The sequence below is a fragment of the Cibotium barometz genome, chromosome 64 (genome assembly GCF_041138505.1).
Source record: "Cibotium barometz isolate CiBa-2024 chromosome 64, ASM4113850v1, whole genome shotgun sequence".
NCBI lineage: Eukaryota > Viridiplantae > Streptophyta > Polypodiopsida > Cyatheales > Cibotiaceae > Cibotium > Cibotium barometz.
Window position 1 is genome coordinate 3785082 of NC_141109.1, and position 17282 is coordinate 3802363.

At 43.3% G+C, this 17282-nt stretch overlaps 1 pseudogene; it reads right to left on the reverse strand.

Moving 5' to 3' along the window:
• Positions 1–12161: 12161 nt before the first annotated feature.
• Positions 12162–13870, reverse strand: LOC147603219 (drimenol cyclase drtB-like; annotated as a pseudogene).
• Between the last annotated feature and the right edge of the window lie 3412 nt (positions 13871–17282).

Here is a 17282-nt window from a genome sequence, read left to right on the forward strand (position 1 = left end):
TTGCGGCGAGGCGGCACAGCAGCGATGGCGGCTCCTTCTTCATCGTGGCACGAGAATCCTTCACAACAGCGGTCTGAGCGGTGACTGACACACCATTGCTTCCTGTTTTGAGCTTGCTGGTTTCCTGGTTGTGTGCTTGCTATTCATGGCTCGCACACGGTGCTTGGCAAGTCCCTAGCTCCGACACGTGCAACAAAAGCGTACATTTTTGGTGCTGCTCTGCCGGGGAATTGTCCTGCAGAGCAAGCTCCAGATGTAGCTCGGGCTGCTGTTTGAAGTTAATTTTATCCTACAGGAAAGGCAAAGAGAGGCGTGTTTGTGTGTTTGCTGCTGTTCTGCAGTCTTTTTCTATTCTGTTGTCTTCATTTTCTGCACATTTTAGTTTTGTGTTTTAGCTGTTAGAGCAGTAAGTTAGTAAGTAAGCTAGGACTATTTCTCTCTAGAAACATTTTCTAAGAAAAAAAAAGATAATTAAAAAAACAAATAAAAAATTAAAAAATTAAATCAACCCACGCGGCCCGCGTGGAAAAAAAATTTTCATCGAAAAAAAAATTGAAAAAGAAAAAACCCCCAATCGACCCCGACCTGGATCTCGGTCTTTTGATATATATATATAGGAGAGTGAGCCTCCATAACTTTCTCTCAAGTGAAAGCTTAAGGGGAGTGAAGCTCTCTATATAGTCTACCCCCCAAGGAGTGGAGTGGGCATGTGGGACAAAGCCTTCACCTTTCCCCCCACAGGCACAAATAGAGTGTTCTGAGGGCCATAGGAGCTTCGGATAGGTGAACACTGTGCTATAAAGCACGCTAGGATCCCTTAAACGATACGCTCGTCTTGAGCTATCACAGGCCTTAGTCCAGTTTCAACCATAAGTAAGGGGATAAAAACGGGTTGAAAACGAGATAAAAACCAGTAAAAACGGGGTGCGAAACACTTGAGAAACCACTTGTGTGGGCTTCAAGGGTAGTTACCAACACCTCTAGGATACCCATGTCACATGCATCTACACTCTGGTCGGGTGCTAGAGTCTGAGCAACAAGAAAGCGTTTTAGTTTATGCAGGCTCACACCATCCCTCCACGTTAGCATCTTGGCCTTCAGTTGGAACCCAAGGAAGTGCAACCCAAGATCCACGAATAGTGGCTAGTGACTCGTCCTCTGACTCTGAAGTCATGGGAAGGGAATCCTACCCACCAAAACTCTGAGGAAGCAAGCCAAAACATGCCAGTTTGGGCACACCACAACTCGGATCTAGCATGTTTAGTCGTCTAATAGAGACTTTTAGTAGAGCTACGCGCTCTGAACCTGTGACAAGTGAAGTAAATGAAGGAGGTGGGGAAGTAGATTCGCCATTCACATCTCATGTAGACCCTGCCCTCCCAAAGAGTGTCCATGTGGATATTCTACCCACTTCATTTAATAACATAGGCCCTACTACTGAGCTACCACCTTCTGACGCTCTTCCTAAGGTAGAGGCCCCTAGAAGTTAAACCACAAGAAGTAACATTGCGTCCACTTTGAGAGAACCTTTTGGCACGCCAAGTTTGGATGGGATATTTCTCAATGAAAATTGGGAATATGACCTACACATGGAGACTCTGACTGACCTATACATGGGTTACACATACCATGTAGGTTGGTTAGATGTCATACGATCTACATCTAGTGCTACCAATCTAGATGAGCAACAACATATGATATGTGAAGTTATCCATAGAATCATCCAATTTGAGAGGCAGAATAGGGGAGTGAAGTTATCCATAGAATCATCCAATTTGAGAGAGAGAGGCAGAATAGGGGAGTGAACCTAGTTTCAACTGGCCCTATGAGATTTTTGGATACGGGCAAGGCTAAACAACCAACTTTGTTGCAATTGGAGACTCCCTTGGTGAGTCCCGTGGATCCTTCATATGTTGTTTCGCCTGGAGTCTCAATGCAGGTTGAGCCCACGAGCAGTAATTTTAGCTTTCCAACTTTGGCTTAACTTTCCATTAGGGAATCCACAATGCCTACTCCGATGATGAGCATGACGGAAATCGCACCCGTTTTACCACTGTAGTTAGTACACTACCGCTACCTAATGGTACAATATCTACAGCAGTGCGTACCAGTGCATATCGACCATATGTACCTATCGCTACTCATTCTCATGTAGCTCCTATGCCTCCTGTTATGCCAATGGCATATGCTCCACGAAGGCCTTATCAGAACCCTTATCCAAGAGGAGCTATGCCTAGTCACATATCCTATCATGTGTCAGCTACATACATACCAAGACCAATGCCAACTCCTGTCAACCAGGCCATCCCAGAAGTGCCTCCACCAGCTATGCCTGCTCACTTAGGTGATCTAGTAGCATTTGCTCAAACAATCAGACGATCTATTGCGGAAAACATGCGTGGCATACCTGAGAGAGAGCCTAGAAGCAAGGTGGTACAAGTTGCCAAGCTCACTCAGAACTTCAGTGGGGTGGTAAACGACGATGTTAGGAAGCACATTGAAGTTTTTGAACACGTGTGTGATTCCTTGGAAGAGCACAATGAGCTACATAAGTGTAAAGCCTTTGGCTTAACTTTGAGTGGAAAAGCCAGAGATTGGTATCGAACTTGAAGGGTTGAAGAGCGTACTCACTATCCCACTCTCAAGAGATTGTTCTTGAAAGAATACATACGTGAGGGTGTGCTTTGGGGTGTAGCATCTCAACTCCAAAAAGCTGAACACGAGGAAGGAGAGTAGGTGAGAGACTTTATTACTCGACTAAAGCATCTAAATTCTCGCTGTATTCTCCATGAGCGCTTCAATAACAACCAACTTCTTGATAGATTCATCCGAGGATTGCGCCAGGAGGACATATACAATGGCCTAGTCATTAGAGGTCTTACAATGTGGGAAGCAGTCATTGCCAATGCAATCCAGTTAGAAGACAACTTGATCATTACAGGTAAAAAGGTATCTTTGGAGACAAAGTCTGTTAGTTTGCAAGTATCTGGGCATGAGCCAATGATTGTAAAACCTATTGCCAAGGAGCCCAAGATATCCAAAATGTCTAAAGTTGACCTTACTAAGGCTCTCCAAGAATACTTTAGGGGTAATCGAGCTCCTCAAAATAGCCATATGTACCCAAGAAGAGAGCAAGAATGGTGTTCGGTTTGCTTAGGACCACATAGCACGAGTGAATGTTCCACATTCAGAGTTAAATTCAATGGGACTTGCAATACATGTGGTAAGTATGGCCATCAATCTAAGGATTGCCTAGTACTTAAGCGTATGTTAGCAAATCAAGCACCACTAGCCTTGTCAAACACACCTCAAGTACCTGCACTAATGCCTGCACCACCTGCCGAGCAACCATCACAACACATAGTTCCAAGGAACCCAAATTTAGTCTAGTCTGTGTCGTTACCACCACCAGTGCTAGGACCACAACCTCCGCATCCAAGGGTTACCCCTATAAACCAAATGGGTTGTGAGTCACATAGTCTGTGTGGGGATTATGAAGAGGATATAGACCCCACTATTCCATATAGGGTTGATACGTTTGAAATGACTCCCCAGTATCACATGGAGGATCATTTCGGGCAAGTCAAGCTTGTATATCAAGCAGCTGCTCTCGCCACCCACAAGAGGGCAAAACCTTAATACCTTTGCCAAGAGACCACCTCTTCAATGCTACGATCGTGGTGGACCGCATGATGTAGCGGAGTGCCCTAATAGGCTATAGAAGATTGCTACTCAAATGCAACCAAATCAAGGGAGCACATCGGGAATGCCGGTACTTACATGTAATCGTTGTGGCATAGATCATTCGATTGCTCAATGTCCACATAATCCAAGTGCACCCAAGATTTTGCCATTGAATTTGGTTGAGATCACCAATGACGCACTAGGAACCACACTTGTTGTACCCGCAAATGTAGTCACACGGTCAATGCTTCAAAATCAAAACTACATTCTTGAAGAGAGGGATACTGCATCAATTGCTCGATCAAAGGAAAAGAAACCACGACGGAAGAGATTGCTTACTGCCACAAGCTCCAAACCTAGTTCAAAGACTAATATAGGTACAAGAGACGACCCTGTGTAAATGAATGATCCTGAAGATGATTCTGATTCAATAAAAACCATGGGGACCAAAGCCAATACTTTAAGGGAGGAACCCACTCGGGAGCACAATGAAGGAGAATCAAGCAAAGACATAAATCGGGGGAAACAAAAAGAAACTCCTCTTGCCCCACAACCAAGTTAGCTTATGCCCTCTCGGCTACCCTCCAGAGACTGAGTGAGACTCTCAAAGACAAGCCTTGTGGGCCAAAAACCCTCAAGAAAAATATTGGGACTTATCCAAACCCAGTAGAGGAGATTGAACGAGTGCAACACTTAAGGGGTTTGGTGGAAGAAACACAAAGAGAACTGGAGCCAAAACCTAGAAAAATCAAGATCCCAGACACAGTGTTTCCTATGTACGAGTTCAGTCTCACAGGAGCCATAAACCGTTAGCTATACCTAGTATCATTCGGGAAGAAAGTGAGGATAGGACATCAGGAAGTGGGAAGACACCCTTCGTGCTTGAAAGAATGTTTAGTGAGGGAATGCCTAACCCCATCGAAGAGGAAGTGATTCCATCTAACCAATCCCTAGTCAAGGGTCGATATCTCAAAAAGTACCATTAAATGTGTCCAAACTAATGGATTTCATGTCCTTTGAAACTAGAACCACGATCATATCCAAGTTATACGGAGATCCTGAGCTATTCTTAGCTCTTCGGGCATTTGTCAAAATGGAGAACTGAAGGCAGGGTTACCACAATTTGCAAATATGGATAGACTCGACACGCTTCCAGATGAGGAGGAACATTTGGATCTACACCCCACAGCCTAGATGAAGACTCGGTCGTTGAAATACCTGTTAACAAGTTGGGATAGTACTTTGAAGGTGACGAATCGAATGCAACCCTCCCCATTACTACCAAGGGATTCACTCTAAAGGGAATCCTTGATGGTGGTGCTGGAGTAAGCACTGTGACTAAAAATTGCTGGGAATCTATGGGAAGACCTCACCTAGAAGTCACAAACATAGTGGTTAAGATGGCAAACGGAACTATAGCTAAACCTGTTGGAATGCTAAGGGAACTTAAGATCAAGGTTCTCGGATACAAGGTAAGGCATACCTTCATTTGTAATGGATTTCTCTAAGCATCCTATGTCATTTCAAATGATCTTAGGATGTCCTTTCATGAGGGAAGCACAAATGGTGCATGACTGGTCGAAAAACCATGTCTACTTACTTACAATTCTAGGACTCTGTCATTCAAGTTGATCTTGAGAATGGTCGCATGCATCCTTTAAGAAGCAAGGTTATCATTGATAATCGATTAGATACCACTATTCACTCAGCCCCATTAAAGTATTGCTATACATGCAAAAAAGAGACCGATGATGGGAAAGATTCTCCTTATATGGATGTCCTATCGGGCATGACTGAGTCAGATAACGTAGATTGGGTACACCTAGCGGCCACATTATACACATGGGGTACACCTAGCGGCCACATTATACACATGGAAAAATAGAGGCACAAGTTCAGTAACACTTGAGGGGCAAGATATGCCACCATTAGTGCCAGTACACATGATAGGTGTTATGCACTTGGTCGCAAGAAAGTGGCAAACTCCCTTGACACTGAAAGTATCGAAGACTCTAACCAATGCGACTCCGAGTCTAAATCTCAAGAAGAAATTGACTTTGAACCTGATAGGGGGTAAACATGATAGGTGTTATGCACTTGACTTCTGATGGCAAGAAAGTGGCAAACTCCCTTGACACTGAAAGTATCGAAGACTCTGACCAATGCGACTCCGAGTCTGAATCTCAAGAAGAAATTGACTTTGAGCCTGATAGGGGGTATGAATTGAATATTCACCCAAGTGTGGAAGTCACTCAAGGCGCCTAAGACAATGACCTCTTGCAGTTCATCTAAGAGTGAGGGGGACACAAGTGAAGATCGATCAAGTGAGTGTGAATCTAATATAAATAGAAATCAGAACCTAGGTAAGAAGAAGACGAGACATAAGCGACAATGCTATCGAGCTAATGTACGAGCTAGAATAAACAAAGAGAGATCCACTGTAGAATGGCTTAGTTATGTAGGAGCATATGACGCTCATCGTCGAAAGTTAGTGGATAATTGGGGAGAATATCTCCAAAGTGTCATGTGGTGTAGTCCGCAACCTCATGACATCGCCCAATTAGAAATCAAAGAGAAGCCGAAACTAAGTCGTACTACGAGAAGGCATTAAGACCGAGAGTTAGCTCAGCAACAAAAGGAAGCAAAAATTAAAGAAAAAAGCATGGCACAACAAGAACCGGTAGACTTACACCTCGCACCCGAGCATTTCAAATCTTTTACCACGGGGGAATGTAAAGTCCTCTGCACAAAAGCCCAACGAATGCCTACCAATGGGAGTAGCGGTGTCTACGATGGCCCGACGGTAGTTAAGGAGATAGAACTAGCAGATCCAGGTGAGGAGGCTAAACGAGTTTTTTTTGCTCAAGACCTCACCAAGATGGAAGAAGCTACACTTAAGATGCTTCTAAAAGAATTCAAGGACATATTTGCTTGGACATACCATGATATATGAAGGGTGTTCTACCCAATGTGGTGCAACACACAATTCCAATGATTAGCACTGCTAAACCAGTCCAGCAACATCCCTACCCAGATGAATCCTAAGTATGCAAAGATTATACAAGAGGAAATTGAAAAGCTTATAAAATGTGGATTCATATACCCTATTGAGCACTCAGAATGGGTTTCTCCAATAGTCATTGTACCAAAGAAGAATGGGAAACTCAGAGTGTGCGTTGATCTCAAAAAGGTTAATGCACCACCAAAAGAGATCATTACCCCTTGCCGTATTTGGAACATGTGCTTGAAAGAGTTGCAGGCAAGGAGGCTTATAGCTTTTTAGACGGGTACTCTGGTTATAATCAGATCACAATTGGAGTAGAGGACCAAGCTAAAACAACTTTTATAACGGAGTTTGGAGTGTTTGCCTTTTGCGTCATGGCCTTTGGCTTAACCAATGCACCTGCAACATTCCAACGATTGATAAACACAGCCTTTAAGGAATATCTAAGGGACTTTTGTGAAGATTTCTTACATGATCTTTGTGTTCATTTCTCTTGGGATGAGCACTTGATGTGTTTACGAAAAGTATTTAAGTGAAAGGTGTAGATTATATCGCATCTCATTGAATTCTTTCAAATGCCAATTTTGGATTAAACACGGAGTTGTTCTAGGACATATAGTGTCCAAAAATGGGATTTCCACTGACGAAAGTAAAATCAAGGTCATTCTGGAATTGCCCCCACACCCACCAACTATAAGGGAGTCCAGCGCTTTATGGGCCATGTTGGTTATTATCGAAGGTTTATTTCGAAGGTTTATTTTATTCTTCGTTGAGATAGCTCGACCATTGTACAAGCTTCTCATCAAGTTTATTTGGACCGAAGATTGTGATCGTGCATATGAGTTATCAAAGAAGGCCCTGGCGAGCTCCAATCTTGTGAATGCCTAACTAGGATTTAATCTTTCATGTGCATATTAATGCATCAAACTTTGCTATTGGGTGTGTACTAACTCAACCTGGAGAACATAAACTAGACTACCCCATTAGCTTTGACAGTCATACACCAATTGAACTATGCTGAAATAAACTACACCACTTCGGAGCGAGAAGGGTTGGCAATGATATATGCAGTAAAGAAATTTTGTTATTACCTTCTTGCCACCAAGTTTGTTTTTCTCCGGATCTATATTTGGATATGGAGACACATTTCCTTCTAGACATAGGGTGAAAGAATGGAGACACATTTCCTTCTAGACATAGGGTGAAAGCATGATAAGGTGGATTGAAAACCTGTGTCATGGGGACAATGGTTTACAATTGGTCGTGAAACACTTTATGTAGAGTTAGAGAATTAAAACATGGTTGTTTAATCTTGTTTCAAAGTTATTATATCTAAAATGCACTAGATAAATTGATAAATACGTCTTATGATGATATTAAATCCACTAATATTGGTTGTCTACAAGTGTGGTAGCAACCAATGTAGCTGGTAGAAAGTGTATCACCTTATCATGCTTTCACCCCATACTTGTCTTGCTAGGTCTGGCATTCTTCCATAATAAGGCTTTAGCCTATACCCATTCACCAGTTTCCTTAGGCTTTCTCCATCCAAAATTACCAGCTCAAATGCTTATGTCCCCATTCTTCTGACAATTCTAAATGGGCCCCTTCATCTCATTTTCAATTTTCGTGGGTGGGTTCCCATTCTTGATGAGAACAACAAGACTACATCTCCTTATTTAAAGATTTTGAATTTCGTATTCATGTTCACTTGCAACTTTCTCCTTTTCTAGACAATTTTGGCTGTCCATGCACTGTGCAATCTCCTTTAATCCAACTTAAAGAGTTGCTCGATCTTGTGCACCTATGATTCTTCCGGAGAGAGCCTTTTTACTACAAGTATCTTGAGGCTTTGTGTTAAGAGCTCCATTTGGGCACTACTACCTCAAGGACATACATCATTACGAAAGGTGTAAGTCTTGTTGCATTCCTATACGTTGTTCAAAATACCCACAATGCTGAGTGTAGCTTTGTGTCCTAGTTGGTCCTATTTTCATTCAGTGTCTTGACTAGTATTCCCTTCAAGATTTTATTGGTGGATTCTACATTCCCCCTTGCCTATGGCAAGTAGTAGACTATTGACTTCTTATGCATTATCATATTCTTCTCTGTCAATTTCTTGATCACTTCATTAAGGAATGTGTCCCGTGGTGGTCACTTACTATCTCTATTGGGCATCCGCGAATCTTGTCAATCATGATAGTCTCTTAGAGAAGCTTTGCTATTGATGCTGCCTTACAGTCTTTTAGAGCCTTGGCCTCTACCCATTTTGTGTAGTAATCTGTAGCCACCAAGGTGTATTTGTTTCCTGTTTGGTGAGTTGCTTGCTTGAGTGGGCCAATGAAGTCCAAACCCCACTTCTAGAATGGCTCTAGGGGCAATATTGGGGTGTGCACCATTTTGTCTACATCATTTGGTTGCCCTAGCCTTTGGCACATATTGCACTCCTTTGTGAACTTGTGCATGTCTCTTAATGTAGATGGCCACCACAATCATGATTGAAATAGTTTTAGCTTCCTGACTTCTCCAGAAAAGTGCCCTCCTTAGTGTGCTTGTGCCACCACAGCTAGTTGCTCATGTTCAAGGATGTATCTTCTCAGTATCTGATCAATGCCCATCTTGTAGAGTTGTCCAGCTACCATCATCAATGACTTGCTTCAAAGAGTCAACTTTTTTCTCTCATCTTTGGACATGTATTCTAAAAAGGACAAGTCAGATAGGAATTGCAACATCTCATCATAGCATCTAGGTTTTTCTCCATCTATAAGGAAGAGTTGCACATCCAGGAAATCATCTTTCACCCCCTCTTGATCTTCTCCTAACTCTGGTAGAGGATAGATATTCACAGATTGAGTTTTGGAAAATGTTAAATGCTGTGGTTCAAAGTAAGGGCTTTGAAAAACCAAAATTCAGAGGTTTCATGGCAGATGAGGCCAATGCTAATTGGATTTCTATTCACACAGTGTACTTTGGGGATGCTAATAAAAGTGTACTAGAGAGAGAAAGGAGTTGTGTCTTCCATTGGGAGCAAAGCATGGTGAGGCACACTCAAAATGTATACATCCTTCTTCCCAAGAGGATCATAAATGCTTGTGTCGAAAGTGGAGAAATGCACCCTCAGAGATTGCTGCAGAGAGCTGTAAAAAAGAGATAAGAAAGTTTTGGAATGTTGGTCATGCAATAGCCAGTGAGATATCAACATTGGAAACTTGGCTTTCCTGGTGGGAGTCAAGAGCATTCCATTTTGGGTTGCATGGTTTGTCTCCCAAGATGACTCTGGTGTTTTTATTCCAACAACCAATCTTTCGGAGGCAAAACATGCAAGCATGAGAGCATGTGTTGGTTATAAAAAACAAATCACTTTGTTTGAGGCAACTGGTGCAGATATGTCAATGGCTGTTCTCCAAAGTGTAAAATACAATGCATATTTGAAAGGCACAAGGATTGGCACAAAATACTAAACATATATATATATATAGACAGAGAGAGGGAGAGGGAGAGAGGGAGACCTTAAAGTGTTATGTGAATTATTAGTGTTGTGAATGTTATATTTGATATCAGGGGTATATTTCTTAGGATGGAGGTGGCAAGGAGATTATTTTCATCTGTTTATGGTGATGGCCAAGATATTGAAGGTAATTATTTTTTGAGATTGCTATAATTTAGATATTTTTGTGTTCCATAATCTATGTAATATTCATGGGGTGACTGAATTGTAGACCCTCCATTTTGGGAAGGAGAAGCAACATCATCTCTAATTATCGAACTATTAGAGAGCACCAGTATTTCACGGTATATATAGAAACCTATTTTTTATATAGGTTTTGCATTTTGTTTAATGAACTTATATTGCTATTGATACATTCTTTTTGCCAATAGGGAATATCTTTACTAGAACCCAAATTATTGTTGGGTTTATATGGTCGAGACCTCTACAACGAGAGATTTGGGCTCCTTGGAATTTACAGTTTGAGATTACAAAAGATCGCGGAGCAACTTCATGTACATGTAATGTTTGTGGACTATGAGAAGCCTAATAGGTTAGATTTTTGAGTTAGAGGCACTGTATAGTACAGAATTTTTTGGTTTGTTGTCTACAAGCCTGTTCAAACCCCGTTCACCTCAAATATTGATCCACCGAATGAGTTCTGTAAGGTTTTGTTGTTTTCCTTCTTTTTCTGCATGAAAAGTTTATCTTGCACTAGCTAATGTTTTTTTGCCAAATGGAGGCAAGGAGTATATGCTTCCAAGGAGAGATAATCCAGTTAACGAAAGATTGTTTTAAAGCTTTGTTTAGGTGTGTTGAGATTGTCAACATTATTTTGGATTGAAATGCTTGCTGTTTATTTATGCCAAGTTTGGTGCTTTAGTCATTGAAATTAAGTGCTTTAGGAGGATATATATGGCAAGCATGGTGTGTTTATATATAGGTTGGCAAGTTAGGAACCATGAGGCCCATCATGGGATTCAAATATAAGGCTTATCCCTACTTACCCTTCGAATATGGGCGTATCTTTTCTTTCTTCAATGGAATTAGAAAGTGAGAAAAAGAACACACCCACGCGTGTCATCACTTTCGTTAATGATCACTTGAACTTGTGATCTTGTGACTCTAGAGCAGCACCTCTCTCTACGTCACTGATTTATGATTGACAAATAAGAATACTCTTGTACGTCAGGGAGACGGGTCAAGCCACTAGCTAATACAATGCTCAAAAGATTACTTGATAAACACACACCCTGCTTCTATTCATCAAAGCTATTGATATATATACAAGGAAATGTTTATAAGCTATTATGGAACAAATTGATTGAATTCTTGGTGCTAACTATAGTAAAGTGAGGAATAAGAACCAACTACAATAATAAAAATTAACTATACGGTTAAATCAACTAATCTAACACCTACTTGAAGTTTGTTTCGTGTGTGGTTACGAAACTCACTCTTTAACAATTTGGAATCATCTATTCGTACTTACCTTCATGGTGTAAATTGATTTATTTGAAATATAGTTATGATCTAGAGAGAGAGAGAGAGAGAGAAATACTTGGATATGCAAAAGGGGGAGCTAAAATCAGAGGATAATTTTCACCCGAGCCTCACCCTTCCACTCTTGGTTTTTTTTTTCCATGATCATGCTTTGGCTGGCAATGGAATAAAGCAAAGTTATAAAGGTCCAAGGCAACTAAAATAAACCATATTGTGCTTAGCCCACCCTCAAACATGTGAGTTGCATCAAACACTAGAGGCATTTCAAACATGTGTCAAGCGTGAAAGACATTGCAAGGGCAAGAAGAGCTTCTCCACCAATGTGAAGTGCCTGAGCAAGAACACAAAAGGCCTCCTTTGGAAGAGGCTCCATCTATTGATTAGCAAGACGGTTACAACCAACAGTTAGGGACAAATTCACACATACATCACAATATTTAAGGTCAAAAAATCTACAAATTCTTTAGAAAAGTTTTGAAAACTTTAAAGATGAGTGTTTTGTGATCTGTTGAGAAACATGCGCCCTTCTGCTAACTTGAAATAATCCATGACCTTAACTGATCTATGCGTTGCAAGCTCTCCTTGAAGTGCAATGAACGCGTAAGCTGTAGTTAGAGCCTCATTCCCAATCCAACTTTTCGCATTGCTCCCATAGCGATATATAGGATGAGCATCCCACGACCCATCAAGATTCTGGAGTTGCACAAGTAGTTCCTCATCTCTTCTATTAACCTCAACCCCAGACATGGTGCACGCGACTATGCGCATGGCAAGTGCAAGAGCATCACCACCCATACCTTTGCGCTCTTCCAACCTAGCTGCCAGTAGACTCCTCAAGCCACTCTTTCCAAAGTGGTCCTGAAACTTGTGCACTAGGCGAGCCACGCAGAAAAGAAAAGCTTCGGCTAGGTTGTAGATAAGCTCGGTGTAGCAGTACACGATGGACAAAGCTCTCAGTGTCCTCAGCATCTTTGGCTCGATTGGCAAGGTGGAAAAGGAAAATCACATTGGTAGCCACCACAGGGTCTATGCGAGGCCGTTCGTGGTCGAAGTAGACTTGCAGGATGTTATCGTTGCTCACAAATTGAAGCATGTGGTCCAGGACTCTGTGAATGGTGTTAAGGTCCACCTTGCCAAACTTATGGAGTACAGATAAGCCAAGGGAAGTGGTGTCAAGATCGTGTGGTATGTGGGTGTAGGTGCACGCATCGGAAGAATAGTCTGTGCTGCAGCCCGAATTGATATTGATGAATTTTATGAGGCCGATAGGAGGCGGAGGGGAATGCATGGGTAGAAAGCGTGGGTCGTTGAGCAGGTCGGCCATCACGAACTGGGCGAAGTGATCTTGGATCCGGATGCCATCAGAGGTGAGGGATGGGTGCCCAGCTCCAGCGTCAAGAAGAAACCGTCCCGCCCACGTGACAGTGGCGCGGCGATCCCGACACTGGCACACGATCCGCCTCACTGTGTCTTGGTCGGCCACCACATGACCACCCATCCCTAGCGACTTGGCGGCCACTACGTTCTCAAAATCACAGTCGATGAAGAAAGTTTCCTCGGCCTTGATCCTTGCCTTGGCCAGTACCAGCTCGAAAAAACCCAACGAAGGTTTTCCCACACCCTCCTCCGCGGACGTGAATATGGCCTCGAACTTGGAGAATACGGCAGGAAACTCGTCCTGCAGCCGCCGCTGCTCCTCCTTGGACGCGTTGGACGCGCAGAACAGCCTTAACCCACTGTCCGTCAGCATGTCCAGAAGCTGCAGCATTGACGGCACAGGCTTCATCGCTCTTTCCAGCAGACACCTTCTGATTTCCGACTCCTGCACGGCGTTGTATTTCAACGCCAGTTGCCGGAAAGCCTCGTCTGACAGGATTTTCCCCGTCTGGTATTTATACCAGACACTCGTGCGCAGCATGCGCTTGAGGAGCCTCTCTGGCGGAGCGTTTGCATCCTCAATGAGGGCGGGCTGTAGTAATACTCCGACAGGCTCGAAAATCACATTGCAAAATCCAGAGCTCCCAAAATTAAGCTGCAAGTTGAAAAAGTTATTAATTTGTGATTAATAAAATTCTATTTTCATACTTAAGTGCAAAATTATACAAAATTGGACAAAATAACTTAAATTTTTGAGTTTGCGGCAGTTTTAAAGAGGCCAGTACATCTGCGAGATGGGGGCTTTCAACTTCCATCGGGAAGTTAGCTTGAGGCTTGTAGAGAGAGAAAATTTGTGTGGAGCGTAGAGACAGAGCGAATGAAGAGTTTATATGGATAATGGAGCCAGATCATAAGACGTTTCCAAAAATGAATCTCATTGCACCGAACTCCCCGAATGCCCCGAATCTCTCTGAAAAAAACGGTTGACAAAGGCGGCAAAGGAAAATTGATCGAATCTCTCCCAAAAAAAGAAGAAGAAAGTGGATGATGTAGCCTTTCATAGCAATTTAATACTCCATATGTTCTTTTTTTCAAAAACAGGCAGGTATATTAATGAAAGAGGGAGAATCCAAGATACATGGGCCACGTGTCCATCATGCATTGGACGTGTGGCAAGAGCACCTGACCAACTCGTGTAGTCGCATGTGACTACACGTGTCGGCACATGCGTAACAACCTCCTATTGGCTATCGATCTCGTCCACGCCAGCACTGGTGGTCAAATGCGGCTACTCCAATCTGCTTGAATCCTTCTCTCTCGTTCGACCGAACTTGCATTTAGCTCTACACCTTCTTGCTCGGTGCACAGAGAATTGGAGGGTGGCTAGGTAAGGTGTATGTCCTTGCTGTTGAGCAATTAGCTGCCTTTCTGACTCCTCTAAACGGTTGCGGAAGGTGTGAAACTAGCCCTGGACAGCTGCTATGGATGGAAGAGACTACTTGCTTGCTGAAGTTAGATCCCTGCCCTGGTCGTGGGAGCTTCCAGTCCGAGTTCGACGTCTTCATACCTGATGGTGGCGCCCAGGATAGGGTGATGGAGGCCTCTCCCCGTGGCTGGAAGCCTTCATCTTCCTTGTTCGGCTGTCTCTTTTGTTCTTCCTCCTTGCGGGCGACGCTCCAGGTCGTCTTTTACAGAAAGGTATTTCTGCCTTGTTGGAATTCAGGAGCATGCCTCTTTTTGATTCCTCTTAACTCCCTTGCAGGAAGAAGTGCCACGGTCCTACTCAGCAGAGCCATCTAGCTCTGGTGAACCTTCGCTCTTTGGACAGGGCCGTGTCTGACAGAGGGATAGAGGGCTTTTTACCTTTATTTTTCAGGACTATCCTGATCTGACAGCCTTGTAGAAGACTCCAGCGAACCATCAGCGGTGGTTGAGGGCCCTACAGCCTGCCAGGTACATTAGCCTGTTGGCCTTTAGCAGATAGACTCTGTTCTGATAGACTCTGTTCTGATTCCTGAGGTCTGCCTTGCAGGAGGAGCAGATGAACAGAGGTCGTGGGCGGCGGCAACTTCTTTTTGTGGAGTATCTGCTCTCGATTTTCGAAGAGGGATGTGTCTGTATCCGATGGGATGACTGAGGGCCTTGAATTTCTTTTGTTCGTACTAATTTGTTATGTGTTTCTTGCAGGAAGCTCCCCCGTCCCATCGGCAGAGGTCTGGCGATAGGAGACAGGCTGGACCTTTGGTGCCCCTCCACTGCTGGCCAGGTCACTTTGCCTTAGCTTCGATTTCAGCTTCCCTATCGTGGTTCCAGGAAACTGTCTACATGTTGATCCGCTTCTACACTTGATGGGCATAGATATGGGTTTGCTTACTGCTACCTCTGCAGATTGCTTCTATTAATGATCTGTCCTTAGATAGGATGAGGATAATGTTATCTCTGGTTTTTTCTAGTTTTTCCTTGGTGTAATATGACGCTCTCTTTTGGAGCTTAATCAATAACCTCTTCTCCAAACTGAAGAGGACTTGTGTTTGTTTGGACCAATATCTGATGCATGTTGTAATTAAACATACAGAGAGAGGAGGTCCCTTGATTTCAGGGTTATCAAATGTTACTGCAACCCTCTATAGACAGGCATGCCAGAGATACATCTGATTACATTCCATAATGTTGTTGAGCATCCTATGTTTTCTCCTAACATTGTATTCTTCCAATTTACATCTTTACCCCATCTAAGAATAGATGCATGTAGCTCTTTGAAAGTGTTTGAAATGTGCTTGCAATGGAAGAAGATGTGGAGGTCGTCCTCAGGTAAGCCGCATCTTGCACATTGATTTGAGGCGATGTTGAGCTTTGCAGCCTTGCTCTGTGTCCATATGGCTCTGTAGGCTGCCAGCCAGGCAAGACATGATTTCTTGGGTTCAATGTGTGAGCTCCATAGCTCCTTGAGACTGTTGTACCATTTTTTCCTATCCCAATGGATATTCCATCCGCGGTTAAGAGTAACATGAATTGGGGGGGATTTTTCGAGATTAGGGATGGGGAGAAGGGGTTTGTTCTCTAACCATTGAAAGGCTAGGATATTGAAGGTTGGGGATTTGCTGATTTTCCAGATTTCCTGTTGGTTCCATTGGATTATTCTGCTTTGGATTAGATCTAGCTCTAGGGTTCTACAGTCGAATTTGGCTACCAGATCTGCTCTTGTGAGCCAAGTTCCATGGTGGGGGTTGAAAATATATGCCCAGGTTGCTAGACATTTTTTGTGGAGATTTAGAGCTATTTTCCCTTCCTCTAGGTCAAGGGGGGTAAGTGGGAGAATAGACCACCAGCAAGAATCGTTGGCTAATATACCTTCTGATTTGTTGACCTTGGGTATAATGGAAAGAAACCTTTTAATTCTGAGCCAGGCTTTCCAAATGGAAGTAACTAGTTGGCTCCCTTTGGGGTTTATAGGGTGCTTGGAAGCTACTATGGTGATGATGGGTAAATTGAGCCATTTATTGTGGCCTGTGATAGTGAACCTAGGGGTGTCCTTGACCAGTAGTAGCTGTGCCCAGTCTTCAGTGGGGTTCTCCATAGCTCTGATGATCCATTTAGAGGCCATTCTGTCAGCATACAGGCGTATATCTTTAATCCCCAGCCCTCCCTTTGGGGTTTATAGGGTGCTTGGAAGCTACTATGTTGATGATGGGTAAATTGAGCCATTTATTGTGGCCTGTGATAGTGAACCTAGGGGTGTCCTTGACCAGTAGTAGCTATGCCCAGTCTTCAGTGGGGTTCTCCATAGCTCTGATGATCCATTTAGAGGCCATTCTGTCAGCATACAGGCGTATATCTTTAATCCCCAGCCCTCCCTTGGATTTGGGCACAGTACAGGTGTCCCATTTTACTTTAGGTTTCCTCCTGTTCCATGGGTCACCACCCCATAGGTAGTTTCTGCAGAGCTTGGTGAAATCATTGAGGCCAGCATCAGGGGGCCTCCAACAGCTGAGGAAATATATAGTAGAGGGGATGATGAAATGGTTAAGCACCATAATTCTCCCTGCTAATGACAGTTGCTTCCTTTTCCATCTCAGTAGCTTGCTTTCTATTTTCTCCATTACCCATTGCCATTTTTGTCTCAGTGTCACTTGAAGCCCATGGGTATACTGAGGAGCCTTAAGATCTCACCATCCTGAATGATGTTACAGCCTGTATCAAGGAGCCAAGAGGGAGGGGGCTCAATGA